Source organism: Lipotes vexillifer, unplaced genomic scaffold (genome assembly GCF_000442215.2).
Source record: "Lipotes vexillifer unplaced genomic scaffold, Lipotes_vexillifer_v1.1 scaffold954, whole genome shotgun sequence".
Classification (NCBI taxonomy): Eukaryota; Metazoa; Chordata; class Mammalia; order Artiodactyla; family Lipotidae; genus Lipotes; species Lipotes vexillifer.
Genome location: NW_006780598.1, coordinates 428,593 through 442,368, shown reverse-complemented (window position 1 = coordinate 442,368; position 13,776 = coordinate 428,593). Strand labels below are relative to the sequence as shown.

Sequence of the window (13,776 nt, the reverse complement as noted above, 5' to 3'; positions counted from 1 at the left end):
TGCATTTCTCTAATAATTAGTGATGTTGAGCAGCTTTTCATGTACCTGCATAGAGCAAGTGTTAATACATAAGCTGAATATTAATGAAGATAATTCAATAACCCTTAAAACAGACAGGAAGGAGCAACTTGCTGCAGAAAAAAGTGCGTTTTATACTTAAGCATTCTCAGTGCTCTCTCAAAGAAACATTTTAAAACAGCAACAATGGTTTTAGAATGATCCATTGTCCATGAGAAATAGAAGGCTAACCAGTATCTCAACAATAAAAAGTAATCTTGGGGACTGATTTCATATCAAATGGCTGACAAGATTTGGTCATATTTCTGTAATCCAGTACTAATTTTTCAATTGTAGTCATGAGATTAACTATAATATACAAGTGGCTACTGTAATTTTTTTAAGATGATGATGAGTTGTTTTCTTTCTCATTCTGGAAGTAATACAGAATTCAATTGCTTTCAGACCCTAAAACTGAGATTGAACAAGAAGCTTGTTCAACTACCTTTCTCAGAAATATGTGGAAAGGAGAATGTTAGCTACTTTTCTGAGATGGTTTATGGAGAGACTAAATGAACTCCACAATTAGCATCAGCTTCATAGTTATAGGACAATCTTACTTAGATACAGATGCCCACGATTTATAAGTTTTACCATGAGATACACACATAAACACACACATCCTTCATTCTCTGTTACTCTGTCCCTGTCCCTGTCTCTGTCTTTCTCATCCTCTTTCTCTCTCTCTCTTGGGTTCATCCAAAAACACACATACACACATAGTATAACCATATGTAATTGCTGATATTTAACCATTTTTGACCTGAAAAATGACAATTTCGTATGGTTATACTGAATATAAGTATATGTAAAATGTTACATAATAAATAAGTATATATTACACAATATATATTTATATGTATGAGCATATATATTTCCCCCAAAGAGTTATGCAATACCAGCTTCCATTAACATCAAACCACCAAACTTTGCCCATAGATCATAATTCAGCAATTATCACTAGTTGCATTCTCCTTTTCACTCAACACACACACATTCATACACAGCAACAGGGGAAATTCAAAAGCTTTCACTATCATTTCCACTTAGAGCTATGTCAAATGTAGTTTCCTTTTTTTCCCCCGCTAAGTAGCATATTATTATTGATAGCTAGTAATATGGAAATTAAAATTAATAAGACTGGTGGGGCCACCCCCACCCATGGCGCCACAACCTGGGTCCCACCAGGCCCTCAGAGCCGTGGGCCAGCGAGGCCAGCCTCCAAGGGTTAAGCGTCAGTGAGTCTCCAAAGTGAGGGGACTCAGTGGTCCCCAGACTTTCACGCAGGGACGGTAGGCATGGGTACGGTATTTGCAGTGCACCATGGACTGCACACCTCTCCCTCTGGATGTCTGAGGGAAGTCACACAGCACTCTGTAGGAGAGGAAGACAAAAAATCACGGGACCACGCCACCGCCCGCCTTCCAGGTGTCCTGCCTGAGTGCTTTTGTAGCACCTGTTATCCGGAATGGAGTACCAGTGCAATGAGTCCTAATTGTCTACTTTTTCTGGCTTCATATCCTTAAATCCCAGCAGGTCTTGTCTTGGTGCAGGAATGAAAATAAATGCCGGGAAATAAATAAAGCTTTCTTCTGACTTTGATATTTATAATGGGTATGGGGAAGCTCAAAACAGATCTCTGCTCTCTTTCTCTCTCTTAGGGTAAATGTCACAGTGTGGATACAAATCAAAGACATTATGATTCAGATTCCAAGAAATCTGAAGAAATCTCCCTGCGTGATGATGCTGAGCATAGCAATACAACAGAGATACAAACAGCAGAGCAGGAGGGAGCTGAGGGAATGGAAGATATGCCTGAAGTGGAAGCAGAAGAAGAGGTGTTCCCTCAAATTTGTGATATTGCTGAAGATGACATAGCCGAAGCTCTCAGAGTCCAGAATCTGCTGCAAAGTGACTTTGCCGTCAAACCTGGAATAATTTTGCTGAGATCCAGTGTGGCAAACATCATTTACAGAATTCAGATGATGCTGTAAAGGCGTCTGCCTGATCAATCTCATTATTGACTGAAAACTTTTAAAAAGATACCTGGTGTAAGTAAGTCCCAGTTCTATATGTCCCTAATGAAATCCATTGACAGACAGCACAAACAAAACTCTGTATTTGTTGTATATCTGTATATCCCCATGTGGCCCTTGAACAACCCCTTGCCCTGAGAAAGGACTCCCTTTGCTCTGTGAACCATCAATGCCCTAGAGAAAGAAAGTTATAGCTTTCCTACACAAGTAGAAAGAAAATTTCAGGAGTCTGTGTATAAGATACCACAAACTATATGGAAAGAGACAAGAAATATGGTACAAGGGCAATTTATTGCCTGAGATGAAACACACAACACACAGCTGGCTCTTGTTTGTAATCAAATGATATCTCTTCACTTGAGAGAGCAAATTTCTAGGAAAAAGTTTAAATAAAAGAAAACCTTACTCTACAGAAACCTATGGAGCACAAGAAAGATACATTTCTCCAGGACAATCTATAGAATTGTGATACTTTTTGATATTTTGATAAAATTGAGATTGTCAGAGCTTCAAGAACTTTCCTCTTATAGTTTTCTTAGTTCATGAATATGACAGAGGATATTTTAAATTCATATTCTTTGTGCTGAACCTTGAGTGAAAGATTATAGGATAGACATTTTAAAAATATGATAACACTTTCATTTTGTTCTCAAAGGACACACAGAAGAAAATGGCCCTGAGAGATCTGACCACCCTCCCTCTTGAGGTACCTCTCCTGTATATTGTAATAAAGTATCCCCGGTATTGTCACCCAGAAATACGGATAGTCAGAATAGAACATTTAGAATGGGGGTGCTGATAAATATGAAACCAAAAGTAGATGTGAAAATGGTAGGGCTTTTAAAAAGAATCCAATCAAATGTGTTTTCCTTTCTGCTTGAATTTGCATGTTTGGAAGCAATTCCTACCACTGATTAGGAGCACATTTGATAGTGTCATGGTTAGGGACTCCATGAGTGCTGTTGAGATGTCCCCTGGAGCCTGAAGATCTCCATGTCAGTCATCAACTGTAACTAGGTCTTTATTTGAAGAGCTTCTGAAAGGTGTATGTGTCCTGGGCCTTTAAAATCTCTAAATATTAATTTAAATTCTCCTTTAAAATCAATAACCTCTCTTATGGCAGCCTTTAAAAATTCTTCTCACACAAAACGCTCTATCCAGGAAATATTTCTCAGCTAGGTGATCAGAGTAGACTGACTGTGTGTGTGTGCGTCTGTGTGTGTGTGTATGTGTGTTTATTTTTAGATTTGGGATAGAATTAGGAGATGTGTTTTATTGCCACATCTTCTAGTGCCCCACACTCATAGCAAGCCAGAGGGGCCTCAAATAGACTGACTCTTTTCCCTCACAACCATTCTGCCCCAGCTGAGAATGAGGGAGAACCATCATGTACAGAGCAGGGACAGGATGATATATTAAGCATGTCATGTTGTAATGAAAGCACCTGATGGGCGATCAGGAGACCTTGTTCTAGTCCAGTTGCTGCCACTGAGGATGAATGTGACCATGGACAAAAAATTTACTCTCCTTTACTGTGAAATAAAAAGGATTGGATTGATGGATCTCTAAAGGCCTCTGTCTTCTTCCAGAATGTGAACAACTAGGAACCAGAAAATGGAACAAGGAAAAAAACAGAATTTTATAATGTGATATATATTATAATGGATGCAGGAAGGTATATGCCTACAATGAAAGGATATTCTTATATGTTTACAGCATAATTGATTTCTAATGCTGTCCATTATACTTTTATAGTCACAGAAAAGAATTACAATACATGCTTACTCAGATTTTTTTAAAATACATTTTTATAGGGACCCTTGAGCAAAGACATTCTTCCTAATTTTTCTTTTTCCTTATCTGCACTTCTTCATATCCCCTACTAACACTGGGATCTGCTCACATCTTCCTGTAGTATACCTCTTCATACTCATGAACCAACATGTTTCCTGAGGAACTTCTTCCATAATCCTGCAAGTAAGTCAATCCTCCTCCTCTACTAGTACTTATAAAAGATGAGATTCTTCTCATTGTATGGTGACCTAAAGTTCCTTTCTCTCGTAGTAGTTTACTACTCACTTTTCTTTTGCAATTCTAATGATAAGTATTCATTTGTTTTTGCCATACTGCTTCCTGTATCTCCAATTACATGTACAAACAAAACAATAACCACTCACCCTTCCTGCCTGCCAAAGCTGGACGGTGTTTTGTAAATAAGTGTTTTTATTCTTTACTCTTGACTAAACTTGATTATTTCTAATGCTAATGAAGGTTGTGGAAAAGCTTTTGTGAAAAGATTTATCAATCTCTACTTCCCCATAGAGCACCAGGCACAATGTCTCATTCAATTTGGACTTAAATATATGTTTATAATGTTAAGTATTGAGTAGCTATATATGTTGAAATTAACAATTGTAAGTAGGGATTATCAAAATAGCTAAACTGAGAATGAAAAGAGGTAAAGGTGTGGCCTTAGGGATGTGTGTGTGTGTGTGTGCTGTGACTGTGTGTGTATGCATGTACACATGTATAGATTCAGAATTACACATACACAGGGAAATTGTGTGAAATTTTGCCACATGCTGGAGAGCATTCATTTTGAGTACCTGTGGGGCTTACTGCCCACTCTGCAGGTTCACAGAAGAATCTGACAGAATTCCCAATGCCACATGACCTACACCATAAGGTAAACTTATCATCTAACCTAACAAGAGGTCTCCAAAAGTATGATGCCTCAAAGCCATCGTTAAAAACCCAAGTTCTGGAGGAGCTTCAAGATGGCGGAAGAGTAAAATGTGGAAATCAACTTCCTACCCACAAATACATCAGAAATACATCTACATGTGGAAAAACGTCTACAGAACACTTACTGAATGCTGGCAGAAGACCTCAGACCCCCCAAAAGGCAAGAAACTCTCCATGTACCTGGGAAGGGGAAAAGAATAAAGAAAAAACAGAGACAAAAGAATAAGGACAGGGCCTGCACCAGTGGAAGGAAGCTGTGAAGGAGGAAAAGTTTCCACACACTAGGGAGCCCCTTCGCGGGTGGAGACTGTGGGTGGCGGAGGGGGTAAGCTTCAGAGCCACGGAGGAGAGCAGAGCAACAGGGGTGCGGAGGGCAAAGCGGAGAGACTCCCACACAGAGGATCGGTGCCGAACAGCACGCACCAACCCAAGGCTGTCTCATCACCCACAGGGACAGGTCAGGTATGGGAGCTGAGGCTCGGGCTTTGGAGGTCGGATCTCAGGGAGAGGACTGGGGTTGGCTGTGTGAACAGAGACTGAAAGGGCTAGTGTGCCACAGCTAGCCCGGAGGTAGTTGGGGAAAAAGTCTGGAGCTGCTGAAGAGACAAAAGACTTTTTCTTGCCTCTTTGTTTCCTGGTGCACGAGGAGAAGGGATTAAGAGCACCACTTAAAGGAACTCCAGAGACGCATGAGCCACCGCTATCAGCGCGGACCCCTGAGACGGGCATGAGAGGCTAAGGCGGCTGCTGCAGCCACCAAGAAGCCTGTGTACAAGCACAGACCTCTATCCACAGCTCCCCTCCCGGGAGCCTGTGAAGCCCGCACTGCCACGGTCCTGTAATCCAGGGACAACTTCCCTGGGAGAAGGCACGGCGCACCTAAGGCTGGTGTAATGTCATGCTGGCCTCTGCAACTGCAGGCTCGCCCTGTATTCCATACCCCTTCCTCCCCGCGGCGTCAGTGAGCCAGAGCCCCCGAATCAGCTACTCCTTTAACCCTGACTTGACTGAGCTAAGAACAGACGCCTTCAGGTGACATACACAGAGGAGGGTCCAAATCCAAAGCTGAACCCCAGGAGCTGTGCGAACAAAGAGAAAGGAAATTTCTTCCAGCATCCTGAGAAGTAGCAGATTAAATCTCCACAATCAACTTGATGTACCCTGCATCTGTGGAATAACTGAATAGACAACGAAATCTTCCCAAATTGAGGAGGTGGACCTTGGGAGCATGATATATATATATATTTTTTCCCTTTTTCTCTTTTTGGGAGTGTGCATGTGTATGCTTCTCTGTGTGATTTTGTCTGTATAGCTTTGTTTTAGCATTTGTCCTAGTGTTCTGTCTGTCTGTGTTTTTGTTTTCAATTTTTTTTTACTTTGCAAAAAATTTTTCCTAATAATTATTTTTATATTAATAACTGTATTTTATTTTATTCTTTCTTTTTTTCCTTCTTTTCTCCCTTTTATTCTGAGCCGTGTGGATGACAGGCTCTTGGTGCTGCAGCCAGGCATCAGGGCTGTGCCTCTGAGGTGGGAGAGTCAAGTCCAGGACACTGGTCCACAAGAGACCTCCCAGCTCCACATAATATCAAATGGTGAAAATCTCCCAGAGATCTCCATCTCGATGCCAAGACCCATCTCCACTCAACGACCAGCAAGCTACAGTGCTGGACATCCTATGCCAAACAGTTAGCAAGACAGGAACAAAAGCCCATCCATTAGTAGAGAGGCTGCCTAAAATCATAATAAGTCCACAGACACCCCAAAACACACAACCAGATTTGGAACTGCCCACCAGAAATACAGGATCCAGCCTCAACAACCAGAGCACAGGTACTACCCTCCTCTACCAAGAAGCCTACACAACACACTGAAACAGCTTAAGCCACTGGGGAGAAATAGCAAAAACAACAGGCAATACGAACCTGCAGCCTGCAAAAAGGAGACCCCAAACACAGTAAGTTAAGCAAAATGAGAAAACAGAGAAACACACATCAGATGAAGGAACAAGGCAAAAACCCACCAGACCTAACAAATGAAGAGGAAATAGGCAGTCAACTTGAAAAAAATTCAGAATAATGATAGAAAAGATGATCCAAAATCTTGGAAATAGAATGGAGAAAATACAAGAAGCGTTTAACAAGGAACTAAAAGAACTAAAGAGCAAAAAACAGTGATGAACAACACAAAAAATGAAATTAAAATTTCTCTACAAGAGATCAATAGCAGAATAACTGAGGCAGAAGAACGGATAAGTGACCTGGAAGATAAAATGGTGGAAATAACTACTGCAGAGCAGAACAAAGAGAAAAGAATGAAAAGAATTGAGGACAGTCTCAGAGACCTCTGGGACAACATTAAATGCACCAACATTCGAATTATAGGGGTCCCAGAAGAAGAAGAGAAAAAGAAAGGCACTGAGAAAATATTTGAAGAGATTATAGTTGAAAAATTCCCTAACATGGGAAAGGAAATAGTTAATCAAGTCCAAGAAGCACAGAGAGTCCCATACAGGATAAATGCAAGGAGAAAAATGCAAAGACACATATTAATCAAACTATCAAAAATTAAATACAAAGATAAAATATTAAAAGAAGCAAGGGAAAAGCAATAAATAACACACTAGGGAATCCCCATAAGGTTAACTGCTGATCTTTTAGCAGAAATTCTGATAGCCAGAAGGGAGTGACAGGACATATTTAAAGTGATGAAGGAGAAAAACCTACAACCAAGATTACTCTACCCAGCAGGGATCTCATTCAGGTTTGATGGAGAATTTAAAACTTTTAGAGAGAAGCAAAAGCTAAGAGAATCCAGCAACACCAAATCAGCCTTAACAACAAATGCTAAAGGAACTTCTCTAGGCAGGAAACACAAGAGAAGTTAAAGACCTACAAAAACAAACACAAAACAATTAAGAAAATGGTATTAGGAACATACATATCAATAATTACCTTAAATGTAAATGTATTACATGCTTCAACAAAAAGACATAGACTGGCTGAATGGATACAAAAACAAGACGATCACACACCAGTCAGAATGGCCATCATTAAAAAATCTAGAAACAGGGCCTTCCCTGGTGGCACAGTGGTTGAGAGTCCGCCTGCCAATGCAGGGGATGCGGGTTCGTGCCCCGTTCCAGGAGGATCCCACATGCCACGGAGCGGCTGGGCCCGTGAGCTATGGCCGCTGAGCCTGCATGTCTGGAGGCTGTGCTCCACAACGGGAGAGGCCACAACAGTGAGAGGCCCACGTACCGCCAAAAAAAAAAAATCTAGAAACAATAAATCCTGGAGAGGGTTTGGAGAAAAGGGAACTCTCTTGCACTGTTGGTGGGAATGTAAATTGATAAAGCCTCTATGGAGAACAGTATGGAAGTTCCTTAAAAAACTAAAAATAGAACTACCATTCGAGCCAGCAATCCCACTACTATGCATATACCCTGAGAAAACCATAATTCAAAAAGTCTCATGTACCAAAATGTTCATTGCAGCTCTATCTACAATAGACAGAACATGGAAGCAACCTAAGTGCCCATCAACAAATGAATGAACCATGAAAATGTGGCATATATATACAATGGAATATTGCTCAGCCATAAAAAGAAACGAAATTGAGTTATTTGTAGTGAGGTGGATGGACCTAGAGTCTGTCATACAGTGAAGTAAGTCAGAAAGAGAAAAACAAATACCGTATGCTAACACATATATATGGAATCTAAAAAAAAAACAATGGTCATGAAGAACCTAGGGGCAAGACAGGAATAAAGACACAGATCTACTAGAGAATGGACTTGAGGATACGGGGAGTGGGAAGGGTAAGCTGGGACAAAGTGAGAGTGTAGCATGGACATATATGTGCTACCAAACGTAAAATAGGTAGCTAGTGGGAAGCAGCCGCATAGCACATGGAGATCAGCTCGGTGGTTTGTGAACACCTAGAGGGGTGGGATAGGGAGGGAGTGAGGGAGGGAGATGCCGGAGGGAAGAGATATGGGGACATATGTATATGTGTAACTGATTCACTTTCTTATAAAGCAGAAACTAACACACCATTGTAAGGCAATTATACTCCAATAAAGGTGTTAAAAATAAAAAAAAAGTCAAGTTCTTATAGACAATGGAATATTATGCCACCTTAAAAAGAAACAAAATTCTGATACATGCGCACAACATAGATGAACCTTGAAAGCATTATTAAGTGAAAAGCATTGTTAAGTGAAAAAAGTCAGACATAAAAGGACAAATATTGTATGATTCCACTTATATGAAGTACCTAGAACAGGCAAATTCGTAGAGACAGAAAGAAGAATAGAGATGACTATGGACTGAGGGGAGGGAAGAATAGGGAGTCATGTTTAACGGGTACAGAGTTTCTGTTTGTGATGATGAAAAAGTTCTGGAAATAGATAGCAATGATGGTTGCACAACATTGTGAATGTACTTAATACCACTGAATTGTATGGTAAAATGGTAAATTTTATGTATATTTTGCCACAGTAGTAAATAACCCAAGTTCAAAAATATTAATAAAAATTAATAGGGAGAGCTATATTGGGGAAAGGGACAAAACAAAAACAAAAATAGCACCCTTCTATTTTAACTAAAATGAATGCCATTTTTTTCTTCATTTAGCTTTATCTCAGTTATTAACAGAAAAATAAAGTTTCTCTTACTTAAAGCTAAAAAGAGAATTAAATAAAAGGTTGCTATATATAACTGAAGGGGAATATCCACCCACTTCGGGTTATGGCACTATTACTACCTCCCCTCAGAAAACGAAATCTCCACTAGCAAACATACAACACTCCTTTCTCACCACTGTAAAATGAGTAACTGCTTTCTCACTTTGCCTGGCAGAGCTCTCTTTTCTTTACCCCACAGCCATCCACAGCGTCAGTCTCAGGCCCACTGCATGTTCCTCCACTGCCCTTCCCCATTATCCTCTTTTCCCTGCTACCAGCTGTAGACATCCTCTTCTCTTACTGTCTGAAAGACTGACTATGCCCTTTACCTTCGACAATGAAGAAAGAACCCTGTGAGGGCTGGTCAGGAATTCCTTACAGGGCAAGCAAGGAGGTCCTGTTCTGGGCTTCCTGTCATCGTGCTTGGAAGTCTACTACTTTTCTTACACCACCATCCTAGCATACATAACCATTGCCTACAAGCTAGCCAGGTCCCAAGCTTAGCTCTCCAGAGTCTGCTTCTGTGGCGTAGGAAAAAAATTAAAACAAATGAAAACTCATCCTTATAGGCCCTGCTGCCATTTCCTTCAGGCCAGATCTTGGCTGAGGTAGGAGACAAGAAAGGGATTTCTAGACACCTGAGATATTTTCCATAATAGAAGGGACCTCCCTAATATTAAAATAAAATGTTAAAGATAGATACATAATGCCTCCCCCAATCTTCCACTGACCTGAGAGAATAGATTTTTTTAATGTTTCATTTTTTTAAAGTTTTCTCTTAAAATATACCCACATGATGTTTAACTTAAAACATATATTTATATAGTAAATGAAAACAATAAACTTATAAAACAGTTAAAGTAATTAACATGGTAAAATGGACTTGACAGTAAAAATACGTGACACTTGGACAGGTCACTCTTCCTTTCTACATAGACTCAGGAACCATTATAGTTGTATGACCTTGGCCAAATTAATTAACCCTTTTATGACTTAGTTTTCCCTTTAGTGAAAATTCATGGCTTAATTAATATAAAACACCTACAATACTCCTTGGAGATAGTGTTTAATAAATGTGAGTTATTATTGTTTCCAGTAATTTTTCATTTGGTATAAGGAATGAATGGCATGTTCTAATCAGCCTATTTAGCTAAGAATTACTATGCATATCACCAAGAGTTATTACTTTTAAATCATAAATAAGATGGAAGAAAAAAATATAAATTAATAGAGGTTAATGACTCCAAATTACTATTGCAGCATCTAGGTCTTCAAGAATGGGAATATCAATTTTGACTAATTCACTCAACAAAAGTGCTAAATACTCTCTGTGCCAGATGCTGTTTTATGTACTTATGTATATTATCTTATACTTATCTCACAATAATTCTGTGTGAAGGGTAATATTGGGCTCATGGTATTGTAAGGTTAAGTGATTTACCCAAGGTCACACTGCTACAAACTGCTTAAGCTGAGATTTGTACCTAAGTTCCAAAACCCAGGTTCAATAGCATGCAAAAATTAGACTGATACTGTATGGATCTATGGATGCATCTGCTCTAAAAATACATTCATAATTAAAGCTCATTGTTTTCTAGTTACTTACACACATCTATCTATCTATCTATCTATTTATCTATCTATCTATCTTCATATTCTCTGGGAAAGAGACTGCTGTTTAAGAGAGTTTACAATACTAATTTTAAAGGAATAGAGACTAAAAAATAAAAACTGCCCCCCATTTCCAAGACACTTCTGTGGCTCTGATTTTGGTTCCTAGTTATCCCCTTTTCCCTTAAGCAATATCCTGTGGATTCTTTATTCACAATGTCACTTATATTAGTCTCCTTTCCACAACCACTGATGCTTCCTTTGTTTACCTCCTTGTTACCTATTTCAACAACTTCTTTATTATTTTCCCATTGGTTATTCTTCTTTTTATCCATTGCAGTCTGTATAACACGATGGCTTTCACATTGCATGAACCCCACTGACCATTGACTTTTAGCAAATTACTACAACCAAGTCAGAAAGTGCTAGAGCTGGAAGAGACCTAACTATTGAGCAAGGAAGAGATTATGTCACTTTCTCACACAAACCCTTCAATTATCTATTAGAAAAAGGTACAAAGGCAGGTCAAAGAATAAGAAAACCAAATGACCAATAAACAGATGAAGAGATGTCCAATCTCACTAGTCATAAAGAAAATTCAAATTGAAACAACATTGAATATTGTTTTTAAGCCATCAAATTGGCAAGCTATATAAAGGATTGGAGAGTGTGTGAAACAATAAAATCTCAACACTGCTGATGGGAGTTAAAACTATTACAGACACTTTGGAGAGTGATTCAGTCTAAGATGTGCATACCTTGTGATTCAGCAAATCCAATCCCATGCATAGACTCTAGGTAGGCCTTCTTAACCTGAGGTCTACACACCTTCACGAGGTCTGTGATCTTGGGTGGGAAAAAAGTTACACCTTTATTTTCATTAATTGAAATGTAATATTGCTTTTGATAATGAATGTAGGCAAAACACCAGTTTTATTAGCAGTACCTATGACTTAGGCTCTAATAGGAATTTCAAATAGTTCCACAACATATTATTTATTAGAGCTCCCTTGAAATATCATTTACATTCATCAGTACTTTTAAATTATAGTAGCTATTAGAACCACTGACAGATATTATTACATAAAGAATTTTAAAAGAATCCCAATTTATTCTTTCACTATATATAGATATATAGACATGATAATTATATTTCAAAAAATTGGTTTCCTTTGTAATCTGATGCACTGTGCTTTATTTATTTTAAAACATTTTTCTGAGAAGATGTTCATAAACTTCACTAGACACACAAAATAATATATGGCACAAAAAATTAAGAATCTCTGCTGTAGAGACACACTTGTACATGTATATTTGAAGAAATATGCACATTTTTAAATAGTGGCATTATTTGTAATAGTAAAAATTTCATATCCATCAACAGGAAAACAGATAAATAATATATGCCATAGTTGTATGATCTAATACAAGATGAATGAACTCTGTGTGTGTGTGTGTGTGTGTGTGTGTGTGTGTATGGCTAGATTGCAATAACCCCCACTGCCCAGAGTAGGTATCCCCACAGGCACTAACACAACACCTAATTTTGGATAAAAAATAAAAGATGAGGAACAATATGTAAAATATGATATTATTTATGTAACTTACAGAATATGTATACAGAATTATATATTGCTTATGAATCTATATGAAGGTATGCAAAAGTATTTTAAAAAAGTAAACCAGGGGGCTTCCCTGGTGGCGCAGTGGTTGAGGGTCTGCCTGCCGAGGCGGGGGATGCGGGTTTGTGCCCCGGTCCGGGGGGATCCCGCGTGCCACGGAGTGGCTGGGCCCGTGGGCCGTGGCCGCTGGGCCTGCGTGCCCGGAGCCTGTGCTCCATGGCGGGGGAGGCCATGGCAGTGAGAGGCCCACGTGCCGCCAAAAAAAAAAAAAAAAGTAAACCAGGTAATTATACATACCAAGCCCACTGCAGTGGTTTCCACTTGGGTGGTGTGGTATCACGACTGGAATGATATATTGGACAACTAGTTATTTCCTTATTACCTCATACCTGCTCATTCCTTTGTATGTGTTGTTCTTTCTCACTGGAATACTTTCTCCAAGATTCCACTTATCAAATGCCTATATCCAATTGCAGCAGAGGGAGTAGGATAATATATTCATATTACTGACAGAAAAAAACCTGCCAACCAAGAATACTACACCAGGCCACACAGTCTTTTAAAAATGAAGAGGAAATGAAGACTTTCCCAGACAAACAAAACTGAGGGATTTCATTACCACTAGGCCTGCCTTACAAGAAATGTTAAAGGGGGTTCTTTAAGTTAAAAAGAAATGATGAACAACAATACAAAGATATATGAAAGCACAAAACTCACTGGTAAAGGCAAAAATATAGACAAATACAGAATATTGTAACACTTTGTAAGTGATAAGTAAATCACTTTTAATGTTAGTATAAAAGTTAAAAAAAAAGTTAAAAATAACTAGCTACCTAGAGGGGTGGGATAGGGAGGGTGAGAGGGAGATGCAAGAGGGAGGAGATATGGGTATATAAGTATACGTATAGCTGATTCACTTTGTTTTATAGCAGAAACTAACACAACAATGTAAATCAATTATACTCCAATAAAGATGTTAAAAAATAATTAACTATAAAATACATTAATGTATACAAAA

General features: G+C 38.9%; 1 pseudogene; it reads left to right on the top strand.

The window, feature by feature from the left end:
- The first annotated feature begins 1,664 nt into the window (after positions 1 to 1,664).
- On the top strand, positions 1,665 to 2,393 carry LOC103077178 (TIR domain-containing adapter molecule 2 pseudogene; annotated as a pseudogene).
- The last annotated feature ends 11,383 nt before the right edge of the window (positions 2,394 to 13,776 follow it).